Source organism: Peromyscus californicus, unplaced genomic scaffold (genome assembly GCF_007827085.1).
Source record: "Peromyscus californicus insignis strain IS unplaced genomic scaffold, ASM782708v3 Scaffold_13__1_contigs__length_99412109, whole genome shotgun sequence".
Classification (NCBI taxonomy): Eukaryota; Metazoa; Chordata; class Mammalia; order Rodentia; family Cricetidae; genus Peromyscus; species Peromyscus californicus.
This window is the reverse complement of record NW_026294424.1, coordinates 40,118,616-40,146,042: the sequence shown is the minus strand read 5'-3', so window position 1 is coordinate 40,146,042 and position 27,427 is coordinate 40,118,616. Positions and strand designations below refer to the sequence as shown.

Below are 27,427 nucleotides of genomic sequence, written 5' to 3'. Positions count from 1 at the left end.
TTGAGTCTGAGGATGAGGGCACAGGATTATTGGCTGTGTTTTATTTTGACCTCTGTGGTTCAGAATGGCTTCTGGAGGAACTGAGGCCCATGAATGGAAACAGCCCAATGATGTCCTCCAAATGCTTCATGGTTATAGGCTTTTCTTCCGTTCCTGCCATAAACCTCAGGCTGCTCCTTTGTGGCTTCTCTTCTTTCAAGGCTATGCTTGATGTCTTTTGGAGCCAAACAGTGTTGTCAGAAAAACCTATTTACATAGGATCATTTGGGAAGGGGCTTGCCTAGCATTCATGAAGCCTTGGGTTAGTCTCCAGCTCAACACAAACAGGAAGTGGTGGCCCACACTTGTCATCCTGGCAGTTGGGGCTGGAGGCAATTGAATTAGAAGTTCAGGTCATCATCAGCTACCTAGGGAGTTCTAGGCCAGCATGGGTTACATGTAAGTCTCTGTTTCAAAAACAAACCAAAAGAAAAAAGTGGAGAAAGAGAGAGAGAGAGAGAGAGAGAGGGGGGGGGGAGGGAGGAAGGAAGAAAGAAGAAAGAAAGAAAGAAAGAAAGAAAGAAAGAAAGAAAGAAAGAAAGAAAAAAAGAAAGAAAGAAAAGGCAAACATGACCCAGTTATTGGCTGGTGTGACTGTGGCATACTATCCTTACTGATGGAGACACAAATGTCTCACCTCTAACATGGGAGCAATGTGGTCCTGACCTCAATGTAGTCTGGGTTCTTCAATGAAAAGATGGATGGATCTGAAGTGCTCATGCAGAGGCAGTTCATGAGTTCCCATTGAGAAATAGCAGGAAAACATACAGATAACAATAAAGAGCAAGACTACGAAGGTCATGTTTGAGAACTGTTTGCAAGAGCAGGTTTAGAGGAAAGCAGGTTTAGTCTCACATGACTAGCACATGTGAGAACAGGGACAGCCAAAATCAGCTCTTTTCTTTATAAGTAACTTAGTTTCAGATATTCTGTGTTAATAACAGAAGATGGATTAAGATGCATACCTTTGTTGAGGTGTGATTGGCACACAGAATGTTCATATATTCAAGGTGTACAATGTGACATTTATTTATATATGTATATTATGGAATGATTAACACATTAAGATTAGTTAGCTTTTTTATATGTAGTCAGAATATTTAAGATGCCCAGTCCTAGCAAATTTAAAGCCAATAATACATTTTTATAATTAACTACAGTCATGCTGGACTCTACAGAATGAAAGTGGAGTGGCCTGGTACTGTGGTTCACACCTGTGATCCCAGCACTTTGTGGCCTGAGTCAGGAGGATTACCACTAGTTCAAGACCATTCTTTGCTACATAGTGAGTTTGAGGATAATGTGAGACCTTGAGTATATTAACAATAATAATAACTGAAAATTGTGTTCTTTGGTGAAACCTTCCTACTTCCCCCCCCCCCCCCCCCCCCCCCCGCATCCTCTCTAGTCAGTAGCCGGCTCTCTCTGTTTCTCAGACTTTCTAGACATGAGTTTATGATGTAGATAAGTATGCCAACCAAATCAGCCTCTGATCTCAGGCTGGTGTCCACAGCCTGCTCCTGACTGCCCCTGATTGAGGGGTGTGAATACCACGTGTTGTGCCTACCTTCTCTCTTCTTAGTGAGGAAATTGTGTGATCTGGAGGGGAGCTACTTTTCCTGACTGTACTTTTTTTCATCTGTGCAAACAGCTACTCAGTAGGCCCAGGCTGTTCCTTTGTGGGACTATTTCTGGATGCAAAGACAATCTGCATTAAAACTAGAATTATCAATGGCATTCTATAACTGACTAGTTTAAATACCAAGGCAAAACATGACAAACACCAATGAAGATGTCCCCTTTAATCTTAGTTCTTTCTAACCCATACCTCAGAGGTAATTCCAACGTACAGCGTTGTGTGCGTTTATAGAAATTTCCTGTGTATATTCAAGTGCATTTGCATATATTCATTTAAAAGATGTTTTAGGTTCTGAAGAGATGGCTTAGGGGTGAAGAGCACTTGCTAGTCTTATGGAAGACCCAGACTCAATCCCTTTCCCAGCAACCACCTACAACCTGTAACCATCCATAACTACAGTTTCAGGGATTCCACTACCCTCTTCTGGCCTGAGTAGGCACTGCACTCATGTTACACACACACACACACACACACACACACACACACACACACACACACACACACACACCCCTTCATGCATGCATGCAGGAAAAACTACTAACTAAATCTATTAAAATGTTAATTTATTTTTGGAATGAATGGCATGATGCAATCTACCATTTTTCCCCTTTTATCCCTTTGCACTTCATTTACAGCACATATTTACATCAAAACTAGTTCAAAAACCAGTTCCACTGCCCTGTGTGTGAAACAGGATTTGTTTACTAAAGTCACTAGGGTTCAAAGGAGGAGTTTGGTTTGCTATCTGTCTGACTCAGTGGCCTAACTATGTTTTCAGAGGCCTGGCTTTTCACTCTTTCCTGTCTGCCTTTCTGGTGTCCATGATGAGAGGTTGGCTTTTCATCTTGGCTGCAAGGAGACACTTGCCAGCATCCCCAGGCTATACACTCCCATGTCTATATCAAGGCAGAGCAAAGATGATTTCTAGAATGCATATCAGAAAACTTTAGTTTTCATATTTTCCCCAGATACTCAAGCCAACAATTTTTTACTCATTGACATGAACTAGACCATCTGTCCCATCAGAATAAACTTCCTTAGAGAGAGATGGAGCTTCATGGAATGGTTAGGTTTGAGTCAAGAACAGAACCGCCTGTAACCAGGGGTAGACTTAACATTGTCCAATTGCATGGGCTATGAGTGTAGGTACACCCATCTATGTAATAAAAGAAACTCTTAACATTAATTGACATTGCTACACACATCTTCCTACAGCAGGATAGATGGATCCACTTCATTTAGAAATGCATCTCTATAGGGTATGTCAATGTTTTATTTTGCCAATTCCCTGCTAGTGGGTGTTTATATGAAGTTTTTCCTGATATAAAATGGTGCTTCAGTGAACACCAGGCATGAACTATTGCATACGTATGGAATGTAGATATAGCTACTGACTAAATTCTCAAGAGATTGGGTCAAGAATGTAATCAGCATTACGTATAAAGTATCAAATATACTCCAGAGGGTGAAGACTCCAGTTTGAACATTGAGAAGTGATTATGATTGGTCTACTCTATGGGACAATCTTCACTGCCATCTTGCTTGGGTCAGGAAATGCTCAGAACACTAGTGAAGCATGCCTTTGGGAGTGTCTGTGATGAAATTTCCAGAGAGGATTCAGTGGGGGCAAAGACCTGCCATGAACAGGGGTGGCAGCACCCAATGGGCTGATTTCATGGACTGAATTAAAAGAGGGAGGGGAGAACTAGCATTCTCCTTGGTCTGTTTGCTCACATGAGCAAGAAGCTCTCACTCCTGCCATCAAGTCTTTCCTACCGTGATAGACTGGACCTGTACCCTCACACTGTGAGTCAACATATGTTGTTAGCTCTATAACTAAACTGCTTCTTGTCAAATATTTGGTCACTGCAATGAGAAAAGTAACTAGTACACTGACCAAGGAAGTATATATAGGCTGTTGTGAGGCTTAATGACACGGGGTACACATGCTCCATGTCCAGAGTTATATAGCTTGATAACAGAAATAGAGAAAGACAAAAATTAGTTGCATCTGTACTAGAAGTGGGGGTAATCATGGGATAGTGTCTGGTTGGAAAAATTCTAGACATGTGACAGTTTCTCAGATCACACAAGCACCAGGTTATGATCAGGAAGCACCAAGATCAGGACCCAGGGAAACTCCCAAAGATGTTGCTACTCAAGAATTTCCTATTCCAGTAAAATGGATGTCTTGGGCCCTGATCTTCCACTCACAGATCTAGTGACCACAAACAAATCTCAAACATTGCTTCTAATTGATGGAATCAAATTGGCATTTGAGATGTTATCTGTTTATTATTAGCATTCTATTTCATTTTTTTACCTCTTGTTTTTGAGTCAGAATCTTTTTTTTTAAGTTTTACTTTATTATCATTGTGTCTAGCTTTCCACACTCTACTATCAGGAAGGAACATTAGAAATATAAAGGAAGAAGTAGTCCTCCATATAAAGAGAATATGAATTTTTAATTATGCTTGATCCTTGCCAAGTTTTCCAAGCCAAAAAAATTCTGTCTTTGCTACCTCTGAAAAATCAGATCTTTGACCAAAATGACCCCATGTCAACTGCTTCATGTCTATGTGGACCAAGCACTCTCCTTTAGAACCCATGGAGGCTGAGGAGAGGGGACTACCACAAAGATACAACATTGAGGAACGTGGTTCATGAGTAGAAATCAAAGACACAGTCTCCTCTCCTAACTGCTGGACCATTGCTGAGCATCTCTGTGGCTGGATTCCATATCAGCTCATCCTTCCTTTACCCTCATGAAGAAGGTATCACTATCCCCAGGCTTCTCTTTCTTGCTGAGTGTCTGCCCCATCAGTTTTTCAATATTTTGAGTATCATCTTCATGAATGACATGCAAACAGCGAGTTCTAAGCATTAATTTCTCTCCCTAAGCTCAGGGTACAGGGACTAGAGAGAAGAGGGGTCCTGTTGTGTACAGATACAGTATTGTTCTTTTTGCTATGCCCACTGCCTTTCTGATTAATCCACTATTGATATTAAGACACATATTATGTGGTAGACAAAGTAGCATCATCTATGATGCTGTCTCCTCCTTTATTTCAACATTGGCAATCATACTTTGGGGGAACAAAATTGCAATGCTGTTTTATAACATGCAGTCCTGCAGAGCTCAGTGAGTAATTAACCTAAGAATCCAGAGAAGAGACACTTTTTCTGATCTGATACAAACCAACGTCCCCAAAGCATGTCTCTGCCCTCCACCCCAGATATGGCACACATACAACTTCCCAGCCTTCCCACTTGCCTGGACTCATCAAGAAGATGCCCCCTTTCTTTGGGATATGATGTTCCAAAGCCAGCTAAAGAAGACCCCTCTGCTAGAGAATCATTCTGGCATCCTCAAGGTTACTTATTTCCTCTTGCCTTGAATCTCTGTCCTATCCTAAATATGAATGCAATCTTCTGCATTCCTTGTCTCCCTCAGAACTGTGACTTCTTAAAAATTACACCATAATCAGGTTTGGCCTCCATGGTGCCTGGTTTATAATACATAAATGTAAAAGGTGTATGCATGGTCGCTTGTTTTTCTAAGTGGAGGGCTAAGATGGTAAGGATCTCTGTGCTGCCTATTTCTTTCACGGTAACCCAAACCTTGCATTATGAAAACCAATATATTGCCAACTACCCTAGAATCTTAAGTAGTTTCTTTTTCTGGAGCAGAGAAAGCAATAAAGTGTGGTGTGATAGTGAACGAGACTAAGAGTGGGAAGCTGCTGGATTTGGATCGGCTCCACCACATGCTGCTTTCATGACCCACTCTCCTTCAACCAGTGTCTTCACTGGGGAGCCCGGGGTGATGAGAGTGTTTATCCCATATGCTATTATGAGGCTCTATGTCATAGTCGATGGCATGAGATACGCAAGGGACCTAGCTCCAAGTCCAGAGTGATCATCTAGCCATGATAGCAGAAATAGAGCAGGAGGGAAATATATACTAGCATATAATTTGAACACAACATGTTTACATTTTTTCTCAGAAGATGAAAGCATTAGAATTGCTACAGATTTTCCTTTACATTAAAATGACAGAATTCAAGAATATTGCTTAACGGGAAAATGTATTTGTTCATATGTTTAAATTAATCATTAGATGTAAATCTAGCCATAGGCACCACCCACCATTTATGATTCTCTTTCCTTTATTTCACCCTTCTTTCTCTTTCCTTCTTCCCTTATTTCCTCCCCTCTTTCAATGAGTGTTTGTATAGGTGTGTGCCAATGAGACCAGGGAAATTGGGATCCCTTCTTGGAGTCCTTAGTCTCATTAATAAAGGAACTTAAGAATGGAACAAGCAGAAGCTCAAGGATATATTCTTGCCTGGGGCAGGCAAGATATATATGTTAGTAGCTACCTGGAGGAGGAGAATAGAGAACAGAAGGAAATAAACAAATACCGTACTGTTCAACTTAAGTCATCATGAAGGTCAACCACATGGTGAGGAACAGGCTTGACAGGAAGAGTAAGAAAGCCCAAGGGATCAAGCATGGGCCCCAAAGAATCATGCTTGGACTCTTGCCAGCCTCTGAAAAAAAAAAAAGAGACAAAAGGAGAAAAAGAAATAGTTACAACTTTCTGAAGCAGGACTCAGAAAGGTGGACAGACCCAGGTGAACTCCATGGTACTCACAGGAACTGTGTTAGGAGGCAGATGTTCTGGGAAGGAATAATAGAGTATTTCATGAAAGGACAATTATTCCACCTACCTTTTAAACATGGCCTAAGGCGAGCCCACCTTCCTAGTGATGGTTCTGTCTTCCTGAGGGGTATTCCCTTAGCTAGGTGGCTGACCAGCCCAACAGGATCAACGATCTTATGTTCTGGTAGCACTGAATGTTAAATACCCACCCCAGCCAGAGAAGTAGCTTTCCCTAATGGGCCCCCACAGAGCACTGATCATATCTACTGTAACGTCACTGAAAAAAACCATTTATGAGCTGAGCCTGGATCCTTAACTAGACCCTGCAGTCCTCTCCACAGTGTTGTACTGCCAACACCATAGCCCCTTTCATCGTGAAATAATCAAGAACCAAAGCATCCATGGAGTGTAATTTGCCTACATCTAAGCTGTGGGCAGGTGCAGCCACAAAGCAAAGTCCATCTAAATCCTAAATCCAAATCTTGACCACAGTTCTTGAGTCAGGATAAAGCATGAGTGTGAGCAAGTGACAGACTTTCCCATGGGTGCAATATGCTTTGCAGAAAGCAGGAAGGTCAGCACAGGTGGCCTGGGTTTAACACTCAAAGGCTAGAGATGCTGACACTTGCCCTTGGCCATTTTGATTATGAAGAAGAGGCAGAGTTTAACAGAGTGTTCAACTGGGCAAGAAAGGATGAACTAAGAGTAGGATCTGGGACAAGTAGCCTAGGAAGCAGGTATGCCCTCCTGGCTGCTCACCTTGCATCAGCCTGTTATCTTAAACTTCGGTGTTTCTGTTGTAGATGAAAGACTTGGGCCATTTAAGGACAACTGCATCTGGGTAGAACTGAGTATTTTCAGATGGATTGCAGCATGGACAATGTTTTCTCTGTTGTCGCTGTTGAGACATGGTATCACTATGTAACCCTGACTGACCTGGAACTCACTATATAGAGCAGGCTGGCTGGCCTTGGACTCACAGAGGACCACCAGCTTCTGCCTCCTAGGTTATGGAATTAAAAGTATATGGGGTTGGGGATTTAGCTCAGTGGTAGAGCACCTGCCTAGCAAGCACAAGGCCCTGGGTTCAGTCCTCAGCTCCAGAAAATTAAAAAAAAAAAAAAAAAAAAGTATACATCACTCTACACATGCGGCCAAATCCTTTCTCCTCGTCTTTTATACCCCCCTCTCTCTTCCCCAAACTTTCTAATTTCTCCCTTTCCATCACTAGGAAGTGAGCACCCACCTCCTAATGTGGGCAGTAGAAAGACTGCTCAGAAATGAAGTCTCTCTCTCCTCCTCCCCCCGCTCCCCCCCCCCCCCCCCAGCTGAGGACCGAACCCAGGGCCTTGTGCTTGCTAGGCAAGCGCTCTACCACTGAGCTAAATCCCCAACCTGAAATGAAGTCTCTCTACACTCCTTAAGATTGTAGCGTTTGTGACTGACATGGGGCTTTGCAGGGGGACGCCTGGCTGCTGCAGGTCAACCCACTGAAATGCAAGCTATTGCTGGAGAGCCAACAACAGGTTTCGGGGTTCCTTATCATCCCTTCCTTCATCTTTCCCGGCCCAGTACTCAAGATACTCACTTCCCCTAGAAAACAAGACACTTCCATCTGATTGCTTGTTTACCTTCCAGACTTACAAAGACTGGAGAACACATCTTATTTACTTTGTTCAGGGGTTGGGGTGGGGGGAGGCTACTGGATATTTTTGAACAATGGCGCTAAGTAACATGTAAAAGGTAAAAGGAAGATATTTAGAAAAACCAGCTCTGGCTACACAGCCTGTCCTTGTAGAGACAGGCAGTTCATTTCATATTTTCCCAAGTATCAGAACATACTATTAATGGGATCCAAAACAAGTCCTTTAAATCACTGTAAATGGATGCAACCAGAAAGCATGCTATCTTTTCTAGTACTTTAAGAAGAAACAGTCACATAAGGTTTTTAAATGTTCTCTATCTCCAGTCTGAAAAAGGAACCTGCACTTCCAACTTTTGCCTTTGTACCTTTACAATAAAGTTTTCTTGGAAAAGGAAGTGTTTCTCCCAAAGCAGAATATTCAAGCTTTCAGGCTTGCTTCTTCCAACAGTGCCCACAGCAGAGTGCCTTACCGTATGTCTCTGAAAAGGCATGCACACATCTCCACTGTGAGCATTTCTCTAGGGAGCAACTCTTAATAAAGTCTCTATGTGTTTCATACTACAAGTCCTAAGGCAGCCCTGGAAAGAGCTTCTTCAGAAGAAGGTGGCGTTGATGACACCTAGGGGAAGTGAAGGGTCCAGCTAGGGCCTCATTTAATGATCTGCCTTCAGTATGACTCAGATAGTCATTCAACAAACATACAGGGAGGATTTCTTCAGAGAAAGGCCTGGGGGTTTGAAGGTCCCTCTTTCGGGAGTCACAATCACAGATGTAATTGTTAACTGAAAATTACCCAGCCCCTTTCAAGTGGCTGCTGCAGGATTGAAGCCTAGAGCTTGCCATCCCTGGGGAGACAACATGCTGTGTGATGAAGTGTTCATTAGTTGATTTGTGTAGAGTGCCTTGAAGACCTAAGCTCCGGAGTGCCTGGAAGCAGCATGGACTCCTCAGACTTCTTTGTCTTTCTTTCACCTAACGGCAACGTGACAGTACCTGAAGGAGCCCCAAAGCAGGCCAGTCCACACGTCCTCATCTGCAGTAAGTGGCTCCCCTGAATGAGGGTGCTTCCTTTTTCTTAGAGAGGGTAAAAACTCAATTCCTCTAAGAGGCTTCATTTATAACAGTGTGTCCCCCTAATGGATACAGAGACACCTTTCACATGGAAGTACTGAATGCTAAAGCCTGGAGTGTTTGTTGGTAACTTACAGTAAGAGGCTCTGTAGTCTGGTTGCCAGAGACATTGGAGGCCAGCTCCTGACAGTGACATCCTAGCATGATACAGATTGTTAAAGGATCCAAATTTACATTCTAGTAGGGGTAGCTGCTATGTAGGGGTAGCTGGTAAGCCAGCAGATCATTGTACCTTAAATCAGGATGTGTTTCTTCTGAGCTACAGACTGGAAGGATAGGAAAAGGGGTTACAAAACGGGATTACCACCTTCTGGAGTTTAGATGCACAGATGTTTCAATTGTTTTTGAAAAGAGTAACATATTATAAGCAGTGCTCATTGAGTCCTCTCCATGTGCTCATTGAGTTCTCCCTGTGTGCTCATTGAGTCCTCCCCATGTGCTCATTGAGTCCTCCCCATGTGCTCATTGAGTCCTCCCTGTGTGCTCATTGAGCTAAGTCCCTTATGAGTATTATTTTGATCCTTGATAGGTAGGGTTGTACTAGGTGGGTTGGGTGGGGGAGAGAGAGCCTTGCCCGGGGAAGCAAGGACAAGAGCCACAGGCTTCTGCAAAAGCTCTCTGTTAAACTGTCCATGTGCTGTGTGTGTCCATCACTCTCTTCCTGATTCCTTGTGAATGTCAGGGATTTTTTTTTTTTTTACAAGAGCTTCTCCTAACATATTTCAAGAGCATCCAAAATCAGTGTGGTAGTCCAGCCTTATGCACAGTTTTGCTTTGTGTGGTTTCTGTTACCACTGTCTAAAAATAGTAAATGGTAAATTCCAGAAATAAATAACCCACGAGCTTTAAATTCAGTGCTCTCAGTAGTATGGTGAAATCTCTCACGATTTCACTCCGGCTTGCCTCCATATGAAGGTTCCCATGTCACACAAAGCTTAAATAAATACGGGCTCACGAAGAGGACGAATCCATCCCATTACTTAAACTGGTGTTTTATAGCTGACTACTATTTTCTTTCCACCATCAAAGATACTCTATTTAGGTCTTATATTCCAACAAGATTAAAAATATAAAAGCAGGAGATTCAGAAATCTGACAGACTAGGTTTTAAATCTAAGTGTCATCCCTTCCTGGTTTGGGGGCTTGAGAAACCACATAGTTCATTTCAGTCTCACCACTGGCAACAGAGGTGCCAGAGTACTGGCCTTCCCCTCCCAGCACTGTAGCCAGTTTGAGTAAATAATATGTAGAGAAATCCTTGGTGCCATGAATGTGGATGTGGGATCAAGTGAGGGTCTTCCACTACTCTCTGGAGTCACCTGCAGTCAACTCTAGATCTTAGCCTCTAGAATTGTTCTTCTCTCCACATCTAAACTCCAGTCACCTGACATGTGCCTCTTGTCCGTAGCTGATGAGGGGTACACTCACTATCATGAAGCTCATGGCTGGATTTTCCCATAATGGAAAGATAAACAAAAGTCTAAACACATTACAGAGTTTGACAAGAGACTTCAGAAATGAAGCCCCAACAAGAAAACTGGTGTCTTTATGTTAAATCTAATGGAAAAGTGAATGGTTGTAGAGATACATGATTGGACAAGGGGAAAATGGTCCAATAGGAATAAACTGGGAGCATCAGACCTTTGCAAGTACTGCCTCTTCAGATACTTCTTTGTGTCTCTACAACTTCAGATATAAGTGTGTCCCATTCGTCTTTGTAAACAGGGGCACCTCTAGAATGAGGATTTTAAGATCTACTTTAGAGAAACGTCAGTGGATTCCTTCGTGGCTTGCTTTGGGAGAGACAAACAGAAAGAAACCAGAGAGACTACCCTGCTCTGCTATTTTTCACAATGTCAGGGTGCCATGTTTTAGTGAATTGTGCCCTATGTCTGGGCACTAACTCTGACTCTAAACAATGAGTCTTGTGTGAAAGTGTTCATGGTTAATCATGAACTTGGTGAGGCTTCCTTGATGGGTGGGTGTGACAAGGCATGTCCAGTATCATATAATCACAGAGATAGGACAGGGTCCAGAGAGCAGGATCCCAGCTTTCTTAAGCCAGACTGGGTAGCTGCCCTTTCTCTCTTCCTGTTCTCTCTTGAGTCTCAGTGCTACACCTCAGTCCTTGTGGTCTACGTGAGCTGCAGTGGCTGAGCCTGTTGACCCTATGTATATCTTTGAACCTTGCTTTGAGTGTGGGTTTCAATTCAGAAACCTCTAGGACTCTATGTTCCTCACTTTGGGGGCTTGGTCTTGTGTTTTGCTTTTCTTGCTTTTCTTAAGCCAGTGGTATGCTTCTCAGGGGACAGCATGTCAGCAGTAGCCTGGACCTCATATCTTTACATTTATTTTGCTCTTAACTATGCATCGAGGAATTGGAGAAAATGCCAATTCCTGCACTACAATGCAGCACACTGTGATGGATGCCCCTCCTGAGATCCCATGTGCTTCCTATTGCCATGGAAAAGCACTGGCATAGCAAGATTTTTTTCTATAAATTTCCCTGGAGACGGAATTGGATTTCTATTGGTTGCTTTTACAGCAACATTGTCTCATCAACAAGAGAAGGAGAGAAAGGAGGAGCAAGGGGGGATTGAATTTTTACAAAATGAGTGGGTCTTCAGACCCACATGCTTTAAGAAATGGTTCCTGGTCCCAGGACTACTAATATATGAATATAGCCTTGGAATTATGGGAAAGCCAGTAACTTAGGGCTGAGGTGAAGGAAGGTGCAGTCTGTGACTTGAGAACTCATCCTTTTTGGATTTAGGCACATGTATTATTTAGGTGTTGCTTATGTGACTTAGTGACTACAATAGTTTTTCCTCTGCTTGCCTACATTCCACTCTGGGCTGGCTTCAGCAGGTCTGTACAACAAAAGGTAGCCTGACACATGTCTAGTGGTTGGAATGATCACTGTGGTGCATGTCCACTGTTACTGAGAAGCTAGCCCGAGTTGGTTTCCATGGTGATAATCATGGCACAGCCAAGGAGACTTTCCAAGGCTATGCTGAGTCACATTTTCTGGTATCCTATGAGGCCAAAGCAAATCACACATCTAAACTCATATTCACAGGGCAGAAAAATGAGATTCCTGGTCTTGATGGGCAGTGCTGTAATGCCTTATTTTGAAGGAGCAGCATATATTATCTCCCACAGCAGGCCAAATATTCTCTATGAGATGAAATGCCTCAAATTTAAAATGGGCAAACACTATATACCTATTATACCAATAATGACAAATTTAAACTCTTGACCCAGTGTGGACCCAATGTGTCACCTCACCCCAACTTCTCTCCCCCATTCCTTCACTCTCACTGGATGACTCATTATTCATCTACTAGTTGTGTGCACAAATCTGGGAATATTCCTTGAATCTTCTTTTTCTCTGGCATGCTGTCTACCTGATTCATCAACAAAATATTCATAAATACTAACTTTGCAAAGTGTCTTGCATATGACATTTCTCTCCATACTTTAGTCCTTTCTTCCTGGGCAAGAATGGCCTTCCCTTTTATTGGAAAAGTTCACGTGCCTAGTACTAGGCTGTTGATTTTCATGTTGTGTTTAGTAGGAACATTACTGCCCCATTAATATAATTCCATTTTAACTTTTTATGTATATGTGTATGTATTTTAGAAAGTTTCTTGAGTAGTGGGTTTCTATATGACTTTTTCCCAAGATCTTTAGTGTGATTTATCTTTTCCTGTATTCCCTCCTATAGCCTGAACTCCCTTTATATCACTCTAATTTAACTCTACCTGTTCCTGGATAATTTTCTCTTACCCTGCACAAAATTCAACTCCAGATAAGTCAAGGATCTCAAAATAAGATCTGATCACCTGAATCTGATAGAAGAGAAATTAGTGAATATATATGAGCTCACTGGCACAGGAAAGGACTTTCTGAATAAGACTTCAATTAGTAGAGCTATTAAGACAAACAATTAAGAAACAGGACCTCATGAAACTATAAAATTTCTGTATAGTACACTAAAAAGTTTTCAACATCCTTAGCTATCAGAGAAACTAAAATTAAAATTACATTGAGATTTTTCTCTTACCACAGTCATAAAAAAGAAGAAGAGAAAGAGGAGGAGGAGGAGGAGAGGGGGAAGACAAGTTGGAGTGGATGTGGGCAAAAGGAAACACTTATTAACTGCTGCTGAAAATATAACTTGTGCAACCACTGTGGCAAACAGTGTGGCAATTCTCCAAAAACCCAAAAACATCTGTACCAGATGATCCATCTGTATGACTCAGACATATACCCAAAGGACTCTGTATCTTACTAGAGACACCTGCTGATCTGTGTTCATTTCTGTTCTACTCACAATGGCCAGGAAATGGAAACAGCCTTGGTGTCCATCAACTGATGATTAAGTAGTGAAAATGTGGTACATTTACACCATGGAATATTGTTCAGCAGTTAAGAAAACAAAAGTATAAAGTCTGCAGATTAATAGGTCGGGCTAGAAACAATCATTCAGAATCAGGTAACCCAGACCCAGAAAGACAAATATTGAATGTGCTCCCTCATTTGTGGTTAGCTTTGAATCTTCAGGTAGGTGTGCTTCATTTGGAATCCCCATACAGTTCAGGAAAGCAGCAAAGAGCCATGGGATTAGGGAGCTTGCAATGGAGGGGAGATAGAACCTAAGAGTGACTTTTAATTGAGTGTACTTAACACTTTTGTCTAAACTGGCAAATGGTTTGTCTTATTGCTAGATAAAGTCCTAAAAGCTAAATTATACTCAGAGAGTCAGAGAACTCTCCAAAGAAGTGACTTTCGAGATCTAAAGGGGAAGTAGAGATACAGAAAGGGAGAAGAAAGGAAGTCAACAGAGGTCCCTAACACACAGTGCGATGTCCCGAAGTAAAGACAAAGCGCTGTCTTTGTGCACACCTCTTGCTGTGATCAAACAAATGACCAAAAGCAACTTGGGGAGAAAAGGGTTTATTTCACCTTACAGCTTGTAGTCCATCACCCAGGGAAGTCAAGAGAGAGACTCAAGGTAAGAACTTGGAGGCAGTAACTGAAGCCTTGGAGAAGTGCTGACTAGCTTGCTCCTCATTGTTTGTTCAGCCTTCTTTCTCATGGCAACCAAGAACACTAACCCTGAGGTGATAGCACTCACAGTTGGGCCTTCCTGTGTCATCAATCAAGAAAGTGCACCACAGGCCAATTTGGTGGAGACGTTTTCTCAGTGGCAGTCCCTCTTCCAAAATGGCTTGTGTCTAACTGATAATGATAACCAACCAGCATTGTATATGTTCACCCACAGGAAGAGCTTGTCAAGACCCTCATGATTTTTGTTTTGTTTTAACCATATCCTAACGTACTGAAAACATCCATTGCCAGTTGAATAATGGCTATATGGATTGGTCTTAATTAAGCTGATTTGCACAAAATAGACAAACCACCTGGAATTTTTTTTCCAAGAAATGTAGTTGTACTGAAGATGATACTATTAAAACAAGCACAAAGGAACCAAGGACAAAACTGGCATTTTGCCCCTACAAACAGTGACATGATAGTAAGATTATTCATAAGAAGGGGGGAAAGTAAAAATACATTTGTGAGACAGTTTGTTAGAAAAATAAATCTTCCTCAATTATGGTTAACCATTCTGAAAAGATTATACTGAAGCTATTAGCAAACCAATGGTATGCAACATCATGTGAAATAAATAAAGCATTCCTTGAAATTTTTATCTTATTTTAGCTTCTATTTTACTGAGGCATAATTTACAGACAATAAATTCCACTTAAGTGTTTGGTTTAATTATTTTTGAGTAACTGTACGTAATTGTAAAATAATTGCCAAGTAAGAGAATATTTTAATCAGTCCTGAAAATTCCCTTATTTAAGCCCATTTTGAGTCAATTCTATGGCATTTGAATCAACTACTTTGACTTTTATCACCACCAATTACTTTTGATTTCTCTTGTAATTTATGTAAATGTGATAATATTCTCCCCCGCCCCCCTCCCCGTGTGTGTGTGTGTGTGTGTGTGTGTGTGTGTGTGTGTGTGTGTGTGTGTGTGTGTGTATACCTGGATTTTTTGTTTAAATTCCTGTAAAATTCACCCATGCTGTTTCTGTTGATACTTTATTCTTTCTTAATTCTAAATGATTTTTACTGGCATAATCTACAAGATTTTTTAAGACAAGTTCCTTTATATCTCAGGATGGCCCTCGATTCTGTTGGGAACCTCTGTCTGTCTCACACAGGAACTTGATGAGGACTGGGGTAAAATTTAGCATATAAAAATTAGTGAGCTTCTTTTATTCTGGGCCACATGAGTAAAAATAGAGTGTCTGTCTATTTTTGGGTGAAACCGTGTGTTTCCTTGCTCCTCTCTTCCCATCTTCCTCTCTGCACTACTACGTACCCTTTAGGTCTTTGGTGTCACTTACTTGATAAGTTCTCAGTCTCTTTAGGACTGAGTCAGGCCTTGGTGTTTTTGAACAGTTAGCCAAGCTGTTTTCTAAATTAGAAAACAATGCTAAGCACAATCCTCAAAAATCACCCTTGCTCATCCATTCAAGGACTCATAAGCTTTGTAGCTAAGAATGACCTTTGTGGGAGCCCGTTTTCAGGTTCCTAGTGGCTTTACCCAGCAGGTCTGCATAGAGAGGATGATTGGGCCATGGGTCTGAGTGCAGGTGTCTGAGATGGTCTGCACTTGGCTGTGCTGCTGGGAGGTCTTTTGCTCTACCCCTTGGTGTTTCTATAAATATGTTAGGACAGAGACAGTCAGGGCTCGTTGGAATAGGTTCCAGGCCCTCTCGAGGTTATTCTGTATTTTCTATCTGTTTATCTCCACATTCTAAATCCTTCTATCTAATATTTCCTTCTGCTCTCACTCAAGAAAACTCTGGGGAACTGTGGGGTTGGTGGGTAAATGTCCCGCAGACCTTGACGTATGATCTTCCTGCCTTTACCTTCCTAGTGTTGGGACTACAGGTATGAGCCACCATGTTTGATTTTAGTTTTCCATACATGTTACAGTCATTCTTTTATTGACAGACATTTGGGTTGTCTCAAGTTTTGTTTTGTTTTTTTTTTTTTTTGGTAATTTGAATATTGCTACTATAAACATTTCCCTACAAGGATTAGTAGGCATTTGATTTTTTTTTTCCTTGTTAAAATATGCAGTCTGAAACAGCTGGATCAAAGCAGGTGAATTTTTAACTTGGAAGCATTTGTTGCATGCTTGTTGACTTAAGAAATCTAAGATTGTTTTAGCTGGTGTGGTAGTTTGGATCTAGGATGTCTCCAAAGGTCCATTTGTTAGAGATCTAATTCCTATCTTGGCAACATTGTGAGGAAGACCTACTGTGAGAGTTTAATCATTGGGCTTATGCTCTTGAAAAAACTGTGGGATGCCAGTTTTCTTCTCTCTATTCTCTTCCTTTTCTGGCCATGAAGGGAGTAATTTGATCTCCCACATGCTTCTTCCATTGTGCTCATCCCTGCCACAGACCCAAAACAGCAAAGTCAACCAAACATAGATGAAAACCTCCAAAACTGTGAGCCAGACCAAACATTTTTTCTTCGGAAGTTGAGCATCTCCTGTTTTCGTTGTAGTGATTGAAAGGCGACTGCCACAGGGTATCTCTTCTCACTTTCATCTTCATTTCTTTCATGTTACAGATTGTGGTTGGAGTAAAAAACATCCCCCATAGGCTCAGGTATTTGAGCAATTGGTCCACAATTCATGGTGCTGTTTGGGGAGGTTTTGGGAGATACAGACTTGCTAGAGGAGGGCTTTGTTACTGGAGGCAGGCTTGGAGAGGTCACCATCCACTCTGCTTTTTGTGCATGGTTGAGGATGTGATCTCTAAGCTCCTGCTTCAGCCATCTGCTGCCCTTCCACACCACTGTAGACTCTCACTGTGAAACTGTAAGCAAAAAGTAAAGTCATTCCCCTGCAAGTGGCCTTTGGTCATGGTGTTTTATCATAGCAATAGAAAAGTAACTAATACACCAGTCTAATTTTAATTACTTTTCCAGGTAGATATCTCATTATATCTTTAAATATCATGTATACGTTTCCTAATTAGGCACCTTTTCACACCTACCAGTCAATCCTGTTTTCTTTTTAATGATATGTTTATATCCTTTGCCCATTACACTTTTTCATAGTGCCATATATGTATTTTTGGTTTGTTTTTTTTTTTTTGGTTTTTCGAGACAGGGTTTCTCTGTGTAGCTTTGCGCCTTTCCTGGAACTCGCTTTGTAGACCAGGCTGGCCTCGAACTCACAGAGATCCGCCTGGCTCTGCCTCCCGAGTGCTGGGATTAAAGGCGTGCGCCACCACCGCCCGGCTCATATATGTATTTTTAATTTAAGTTCCTGTACTTAAATATGCCTATATAGACAAAGGTACAAATTGGTTTTGACATTTCTGTGTCTCCATGATTTTCTTTTATTTTTTAAATTGTACCTTCATTTCTTTAGAAATTTTTTATAATTAAATATATTTTTTCTCGTAGTTCCAGATTTCTGTGTCTTTCCCAGGAAATCAAAATCTTTACTGGTTGTGGGTTGGCAATATTTTCCCCAAGTTTGTATTAGCCTTTGTGTTTAGATCTATATTCTGTAACTGGATTCTTCTTTGAGCCACCAGCTCACAAAAAACAATGTGGAGACTTATTATTAATTATGAAAGCTCAGCCTATAGCTTAGACTTGTTTCTAACTAGCTCTTATAACTTAAATTAATCTATTTCTATTCATCTAATGTGCTGTCCCTTGGCTCATGGCCCTTACCTCTCCTCCTGTACGTCTTGCTCCCTCTGTGTCTGGCTGGCGGCTCCGCCTTTCTTCCTCTCTGAGTCTTCTCTGTCTCCAGAAGTCCCACTTAACCTCTTCCTGCCTAGCTATTTGTCATCCAGCTCTTTATTAAAACAATCACTGTGACACATCTTCACACAATGTAAAGGAATATCCGCAACAATGCTCCATCTCAGTTTTCTATATAGCATGAGGAATAGTGTAGGCATTCTTTTTCTTACTTATCTATCAGTTCTATTACAATCTATTGAATGGACTTTTTCTCTTGAGATTATTTGTACCCTCAATGAAATACAGCTAGTGATTGTGTATTAATCTTATATCCTGAGGTGTCTTAAATTCATTCATTTCTTCTTATAATTTTTTTGAGTGAAAGACAGTATATTAGTCATGGTTCTCTTAAAAGGAGCAGAACTGATAGAGTGAATATATATATGTTTTATATATATATATATATATATATATATATATATATATATATATATAAAGGAATTTATTATACTAGCCTACAAGATGTTGTTGGAGTAGTCCAGCAATGGCTGTCTCAGGAAGAAAAGGCTGAGAATCTGGTAGTTGTTAAGCCCACAAGGCTGGATGTCTCTGAATTTCCAACCTGGTCTTGAAGGAATCATCAAGAGCTGCTACTCTTCAGTCTATGCTACATTGTAATCCAGAAGAAGTTGGATTTAATACAGGCCACAGCAACAGGAGAGATTTACATGCTAGAGTGAGGACAAGAAGGTGAGGAGCAGAGTTTCTTTCTTCCGTGTCCTTTTATGTGAACTGCCACCAGAAGGTGTGGCTCAGATTTAAGGTGGGTCTTCCTGCCACAAATAACATGATTAAGAAAATCCCTCACAGGCATGTCCATAAGCTTGGATTTTAATTGATTCAATATGTAATCAAGTTGACAACCAAGATTAGCTATCACAAGAAGTTGGCTTGATTTTCTGCACAGCAATTGTACTACTTGTAAATGGGAGGTTTTCCTCTTCATGTCCTGTTCACATAGCTTTTCCTTTTCTTGAGTTACTGAATTGGTTACAGCCTTGAGTGCAAGACTGGATAGACATACTGAGAGTGGATAGCTTTGCTTTGCCTCTGTTCCCCTGGTGAAGTGGCTTCACATTTCACTACTAAGTATGATGTTAGCTTGAGACTGTATGTAGCTTCGAACCAATGGAGGAATTTTTCTCCTGATTCCAGTTTCCCAAGAGTTAGTTATATTGTGAACAGATTTTATGCATGTGTTGATTTGGCCATATAACTTTCCTTTACTTTGTGACTGTGGTAGGTTACTCATGTTGCCTTTCAAATGCTAAACTAATTATGCTAAAATGAGGTATGATGTGTAATCATTTTAATATACTCTAGTATTTCATTTTCTAGTACTTTCTAAGTATGTTTATCTCTGTTTACATGAGGGATGCTGATGCATGTGAATACTTTTTTCCTATAAAATCTTTGTCATATTTTGTGTCTGTGTGATACTGTTATCATGAAAAAAGAAGGGGAGAATCCCCTTGTTTTCTTTTTGCTTGAAAGGGTTTGTATAGATTGTTTATTCTGTAAAGCACAGAATTTTATCTGATTTGATGGAATTTGTCTGGCCTTGGATATTTCCACATGAGAAATATTTTTCATAACAATTCAGGTACTTAGAAAATACAAATCTATTCAGATATTTCGACCACCTATTGCTGGCTTTGTTAAGTTGTAATTTTAAGAATTCATCAATTTTAAAATCAATTTTAGATATCTTGCTGCATTTTATTGACATGATGCTGTTAAAATGTTCCTTTATTACCTTTCCAAATGTGGGTGGTCTCCAGTAATCATTTTTACTCCATAATAGATGGTGTCTTAGTTAGGGTTTTTATTGCTGTGAAGAGACACCATGACCACAGCAACTCTCCTAAAGGAAACATTTAATTAGGGTGGCTTGCTTACAGTTTCAGGGGTTCAGCCCATTATCATGGTGATGGGCACCATGACAGCAAGAAGACAGATTGTGCTGGAGGTACAGCTGAGAGTCCCACATCTTGCAAGCAACAGGAAGTCAACTGAGAAGCGTGAGCAAAAGAGATCTCAAAATCCGCTCCCATATTGACACACTTCCTCCAACACAGTCATACTCACCACAACAAAGCCACACCTCCTAATAGTACCATTCACTATGAGATTATAGGGGCCCATTACATTGAAACTACCGAGGATGGTAACATGCATTTTTTTCTTTTAATTGATCAATTCAGTGACAGGTTTTTTGCTATTACTTAATTTTATATATATATATATTTGGGAGTGTTTTGAGACAGGATTTCTCTGTGTAGCCCTGGTTGTTCTGGAACTCACTCTGTAGACCAGGCTGGCCTTGAACTTAGAGACCCACCTGCCTCTGTCTCCTGAGTGCTAGAATTAAAAACATGCACCACCAACAAAGCACATATATGTGTTATATATTAAAGACATGTATTTTTATTGTATTTTTCCACTCAAACTCCTGTTAGAACTTTCCACCTCCATACCCACCCAACTTTATTTTTTCTCACTCTTTCTTAAAAAATACCTACAAAAATGAAAATCAAAGTAACAAAAAAGACAAAAAATAGAACAAAGTGAAATAACAAATTTTCAGACGTAATTTTTATTTAAGTGTTTTATTATGCAGAATAACATTTTCTATTTCGTTGTTTTTTAAGAGTGGTATTTCTATTAGACTTTAATAGTATTTAATTTGATTCAGCTTTTTGAACTCTTTAATTTGAAAAAAATAGATAACTGATTTTCAGTTCTCTTTCTTATGTAATAATTTCAGATATAGTTCATTGAAATTTTCCCCCTTAACTTCAACATATTATATTCTAGTCTCATCCAATTAAGAATATCAATCTCACTTTTTATTTGTTGACTCTTGAATCCTCTAAAAATGGATTGTTTAATTACAAAATATGAGTTATCTTTCTCATTATCTTATTGGTATTAACTTCTGATATGTAATTCAATTAGTTATCACTGTAAACAGAGAACATAAACTCTATGTATCTATCATCTACCATGTTTTATAACATGCTTTACTTATTTTATAGTGAATTTTGAGAATCCTAAAAATATGGTTTATATTATTCTTTATTTATTTGCTTATGAAGTTTGATCCCCGAGTTACATCCATGTGAACCACATGCTCTAATATGAGCTACACCCCAGTATGCTTTTCTGGAGTTTATAATCATTCTGAACAGAAAGTTTTCCAATTAAACTTTTCCATATGTTCTTCTTACTGATTGCTATGCTAGAAATTCTAGCAACAGTATTTAGGACCTCTCATGTCTCATAGTTCCTGTGTGTCAGGACACATGACTTGCCTGAGTCCTCTGCTTGGGATCCATATGCTGTAACTAGGGTGTTGCCTGGTTACCTTTCTTTTTAAATTCTAAGATTCTCTTCCAAACTCATGCTGCTGTTGGTAGAGCTCACCTTCTGAAGGCTGTAGATGAGGTCTCATTCTTTTCTTATGTCTTTGTGTTACTTTTCTTGCTGGTAAGACAAAGTATTGATGAAAGCAACTTAAGGGGGGGGGGGTAGTTATCTTGATGTACAGTCCCAGGGCACAGTCTGTCATGGCATGAACATAATGGTAGCTTGAGGCAGTTGATTACATTATATCTACAGTCAGGAAGCAGAGAAAGATGACAGCTGACGTTAAGCTCACATTTGTGTTTCAACCCAGAAAACCAGCCTATGGGATGGCACCCGCTGCTTGGTGTGGCTCTTCCCGCATGAGTTAACCTACTCTAGATAATCTGTTACAGGTACTATCCCTCACAAGCCCAGAGTGTCCCCTACATGATCCTAGACCCCATCGCATTGACAATAAATATTAACCAGCACAACTCCTAACTAGAAGTTCTAACAGTGTGTTGAACAAGAACAGTTAAGATCAGACAACCTTTGGAACAGAAAATATTCTGAGTGAGGTAACCCAGACTCAGAAGGACACACATGGTATGTACTCACTCATAAGTGGATACTAGATATAAAGAAAAGGATAACCAGACTACAATCCACAGTTCAGAGAATCTAGCTAACAAGGAGGACCCTAATAGGGACATATGGATTACTCTGGGAAGTGGAAATAGATGAGATCTCCAAGAGTAAACTGGGGATGGGAGTGGGGAGGAAATGGAGGGGAGGGCATGGTGGGTTAAGAACATAAGGGAATGGGATGGTTGAGCTGGAACAGGGACAGAGTAGGAGAACAATGAAAGAGATACTATAATAGAGGGAGACATCATGGGGATAGGGAGAAACCTGGTGCTAGGGAAGTACCCAGGAATCGACAAGTATGACCCCAGCTTAGACTACTAGCAATAGTGGAGAGGGTGCCTGAACTGGTTTACCTAAGTAATCAGATCTGTGAACACCCTAACTGTCATCATAGAGCCTTTCTCCAGTCACTGATGGAAGCAGATGCAGAGATTCACAGCCAAACACCAGGCTGAACTCCAGGAGTCCAGTCAAAGAGAGAGAAGAGGGATTCTATGAGCAAGGAGCATCAAGATGATGATGATGGAGAAACCTACAGTGACAATCTATTCAAACTAGTGGGAACTCATGAACTTTAGACCAACAGCTGTGGAGCCTGCATGGGACTAGACTAGGCTGTAGCTAGAGTTTTCCTGCCTGGACCACAGTCAGGACAAATCTCTGTCACCCACCAGTCCCACAGCAGCTCAGACCTGACCAAGTAAACACAGAGACTTATATTGGTTACAAACTGTATGGCTGTGGCAGGCTTCTTGCTAGCTGTTCTTATAGCTTAAATTAATCCATTTCCATTAATCTATACCTTGCCACATGACTCGTGCCTTACCGGCATCTTCACATGCGGCTTGTCATGGTGGCGGCTGGCAGTGTCTCTCTGACTCAGCCTTCCACTTCCCAGCTTTATTCTCCTCCTTGTCCCGCCTACACTTCCTGCCTAGCCAATGGCCAATCAGTGTTTTATTTATTGACTAATCAGCAACACATTTGCCATACAGAACATCCCACAGCACTAGGCCCTCTGCAGAGTGAGACAGTTGTGAAGCTTGAACTGCTTAAGGGGCCCCCTGGCAGTATGATGAGGATCCATCCCTTGTGCATGAGCTGGCTTTTTGGAGCCCACTACCTATGGTGGGAAACCTTGCACAGACTTAAGGCAGGGGGAGGGGCTTGGACCTGCCTCTACTGAATGTACCAGGCTCTGCTGACTCCCTATGGGAGGCCTTACCTTCTTGTAGGAGGGAATAAGGTGTGAGTTTGGGGGAAGGCTGGAGAGGTGGGAGGAGGGAAGAGGGGGATCTGTGATTGGTGTGTAAAATGAAAAAAAAATTATTAAAAAAATATACATTCTACAAACATATGAAACCTTCCAAAAATAAAAAATATATATCATGTTCAGGAGTAGATTTGTTAACTGAGCATGCTTAGGAAGAACTCTACATGAACATGTCCATATTCCCTAAGTTAAAAAAAAAAAAACAGAAAAAAAAGATCGGACATCCTTGCCTAGTATTGAGCTTAAGAGGAAACAATCTTTCATTATTAAGAAAAATGTTAGCATTTCTTTGAGATGTTCTTTTTCTTCATCACTCCTATATCTAAGAGGGCTACAATAAATGAATCTGAGAATTTTGTCTCAAATCTTTTCTGTATTAATTGATAAAATCATGTGAATTTTTTTAGCCTGTTTAATTCGACATATAACAAATATTTTCCAGCCAATCTTACATAACCAGAATAAACAACGCTTGGCCATAATATATAATTTTTTTTATATGCTCCAGTTGCTTAATGCTGTTTTCTAATACTTTGTTAGTTTTTTCCATCTTTTTTAATTTCTTCTGTTTGGCATCAAACACAGTATCTCATGTGTGCTAGTTGAGAGCTCTACCACTGAACTATCTCCTTTGGTTTTGGTTAGGTTTTTTGTGTTTATACCATTGAAGAATATCAGTCTGCAGTTTTTAGTTTAAGACAGCCTTCATTTGGTTACAATAGCACTAACTTTATATTAAAAAATTGAATATTATTTTCTTCATCCATAGGAGATGTGGTTCCTCTCTAAACATTTGAAAAATTCTACAGGGAGGCTGTTTAGACATTCAGATGGCTTTTATACTGCACATTCAAATTCCTTATGTGTTGTGAGGTTATTATCTATTTCATGCCATTTCACTGGATTTGGGTTGCTTTTCATGGAATTTTTCCTATTTGATACCTGTTGCGTGGTGTTCGGATTATTGATAAAGTTCCCTAGATATTATTCTAAAGTCTGTAGAATCAGTCTGTAATAGATACTATTTGATTCCTGAGTGGTAATCTGTGATCTTTTCCTTTTTAAACCCTGTTGAAAATTTTGTTAATTTTATTGATCTGTTCAAAGAATGACTTATTTGTTTCATTTATTTATCTTCTTCATTATTTCTGCTTTTGTTTGTTTTCGATAAGATCTCATGATGCTATGGAGCTCAGAATGATTCAAAGTTTTGGTCCTCCTGTCTCCAACTCCCAAATGCTGAGATGATTTGTGTGCATCCCCGTGCTTGGGCATTAAATACAGAACTGGTGCATGCTGGGCGAGTACCATCCCAGCTGAGCTGCAGCTCCAGCCGCTATTGTGTCTGGTTGGAAATTCAGTGGTTTCTGCTCTTGTTTTCATTAGCTCTTTTATTTAATGCTGCAGTCTCCATTTCGGCATGGCTTCAGCTGTGTCCCAAGCATCTCTGTCTGCTAGATTTTTATTTTCCTTCAGTCTCATATTGTTTAATGTGCCCACTGAGACTTCTTTGCCTCATGGATTATTAGAAGTGTGTTGTTAGCTTGGAATTTTTTACATTTACTCCTGTTATTGATTTCTAGTTTGATTATAGTGCTGCTGGAGGATATACTCTACATAATTTCACTTTTCTTTGCTTGGTGTGTTTATATTTTTCTAGTCTGATGATCAAATTCATGGCCATGGACAGTTGAAATAACCCAGTGGCAGAGGAAGTGATCCATTTTGGTGTTTGTTCTCTGCACACTTGAGTGTTCTGCTGCTGTTGGGTGACATGTCTTATGAGTATCGATCAGGCCCCATTATCTGAGTATGCTGTAGAGCCTTTCTGGAGATTTACTGCCTTTCTTGTTAGTTGACAGACTAGATAGATAGCTATTGAAGTCTTCAGCTGTAGAGGTGGATTTGTCTATTTCAGAACCAGTTTCCTTTGACTTTCTAGAGCAGTGGTTCTCAACCTTCCTAATGCTGCAACCCTTCAATACAGTTCCTCATGTTGTGGTGACTCCCAACCATAAAATTGTTTTCCTTGCCACTTCACAACTGCATTTTTGCTACTGTTATAAATCATAATGTAAATATCTCTGTTTTTCAATGGTCTTAGATGACCTCTGTGAAAGGGCCTTTCAATCCCCAAAGAGGTCATGACCCACAGGTTGAGAACTGTTGTTCTAGATCATAGCTGCTCACATAATGCATCTATTTCATTTATATCTATTTTAATGCATTTTCTTATTAGAAAAGAATGTGCTGATTCAGTAGTATATAAGTAATTATGCTTCAAGGATACAAATCCAAAGAAATATTTTTCTCTTAAGGAAACATGACCAAGAATTTGGAGAAACTTCCCCAAATGGAAATATTTACAGAGACAATATAGAAAGAGCTTTGTAAAACATATTAAAGAATTTGTGTTTTGTCTTGATGGCTTTGGAAAACACCAGGAAACCTCATATAGTTTGCCAACATGGCTAGAAAGATTAGTAACATAAATTACTCTTGCTGGAGAATGACAGCCCAGAGTTGAGGTTCCCCTTAAAAACTGGGGTCTCTCATTTTCCATATAAGTTTATACTGTTGTGGGCCACATATGCCTTTACTTCTGGTGTAGGAAAATTATACCTCTTCTAATTATAAAGAATTTAATTACTAGCTAGTTTTTGCCATCTTTCCTACCAGGATTCCTGTCCCATTTGAGGAGTCATTACTATCCCCATGAATAGAATTTCTTATTCTTTTAGATTCTCATTCTTATCTTGATGTTTTTTCACCTATCTTACTCTCCCATTGATATGGGGACATCTAGGCACTGTCATAGACTCTTCAGAATTTGTGTCTGTCTAGCTTCTGTCTTTCTGTCTTTCAAATAATTGATTTAACAATTTTTAATTTCATTACAAATCCATTGGTCATATGGTTCTCTTATTACTAGTGGCCCTTCCTCTAGCTTCTACTCACCTTTCATATGATATATATATATATATATGCTTCCTAAGCCAAAAGTCAAAAGTAGCAATCGTGTGTTCTTTCTTCCAGTCTTTGGTTGAAATCTGGGATCAAGATGCAGTCTATGAGACATCATGGGAGGGCTACATAAATTGCTCCACATTTAAAGAAAATATCTCAGGGAAAAAAATGGTTAACTTTTGTCCCTAAACAGTGCTAGATAATTATCTAATGCCCAGATCTGTGGTAGCCACCTTGAAACATGAAAGACAATCATGTATAAGAGGTCTAACATGGTCAGGCAGTGATAATGTATGCCTTTAATCCCAGCACTCAGAAGCAGAGGCAAGTGGATCCCTATGAGGTCAGCCTGGACAGTCAAATTCCAGGACAGTCAAGCCTACACAAAGAAATCCTGTCTCCAAAAACAAACAAGAAAAAGGAGGAGGAGGAGCAGGAGGAGGAGGAGGAGCAGGAGAAGGAGAAGGAAGAGGAAGAGGAGGAGGAGGAGGAGGAGGAGGAGGAGGAGGAGGAGGAGGAGGAGGAGGAGAAGAAGAAGAAGAAGAAGAAGAAGAAGAAGAAGAAGAAGAAGAAGAAGAAGAAGAAGAAGGAGAAGGAGAAAAAGAAGGCAGCTATTTAGCATGCTAAAGGTGAAGGTATTGAGTTACAGAGATGACTGTTGTCATAGAGAATGCTATTAGCCACCACTGAATCATTCACCTTTGACCTTTCTGAGAAAATGCTCTTATTATTTAGACCAATTAAGTAAAAACTTTTCTGTTCTTACCATTTTCTTTTGTGTGTGTGTGACTAAATGTATCTAAATTGGTGCTTTCATCTCTCCACCAAAGCTCCTGAAGGAGTCCTCTTACCTCTCATCCACAGTTTTTTGTTTCCTAGAGCCCTCCTCAGTCCCCTTACTCTCCTCTTTCACCTGCTGTTCAAACCCACTAGCCCCATGTTCCAAAGGCCATTGTAATAATATCTGCTATCCCATATACTCTCCTAGACTCTTGATACTCTCCCATCAAATACACATGCATACATACATACATACATGCATTCATATATACACACATGCATTCAGACACACACATATACATATATTTATATATTCCTCCTTGAAAACTTTTTAAAAAGTTAATTGATTGATTGATTTCCTGGTGAACAAAGACTTGAAGCCTGAGTTATAAAGGGCAGTTTAGCTTCTTTCTCACCAGAGCATTCACTCCTGAA

General features: G+C 40.3%; 1 long non-coding RNA gene across 1 annotated transcript in view; it reads left to right on the top strand.

Annotated features, from left to right (window-relative positions):
- LOC128108392 (uncharacterized) overlaps positions 1 to 26,660 on the top strand; it is a 194,852-nt gene extending 168,192 nt beyond the window's left edge. Inside the window, exon 3 of the long non-coding RNA XR_008217456.1 lies at positions 26,522 to 26,660. This is a non-coding gene — a long non-coding RNA (uncharacterized LOC128108392). The remainder of the gene's footprint in view (positions 1 to 26,521) is intronic.
- The last annotated feature ends 767 nt before the right edge of the window (positions 26,661 to 27,427 follow it).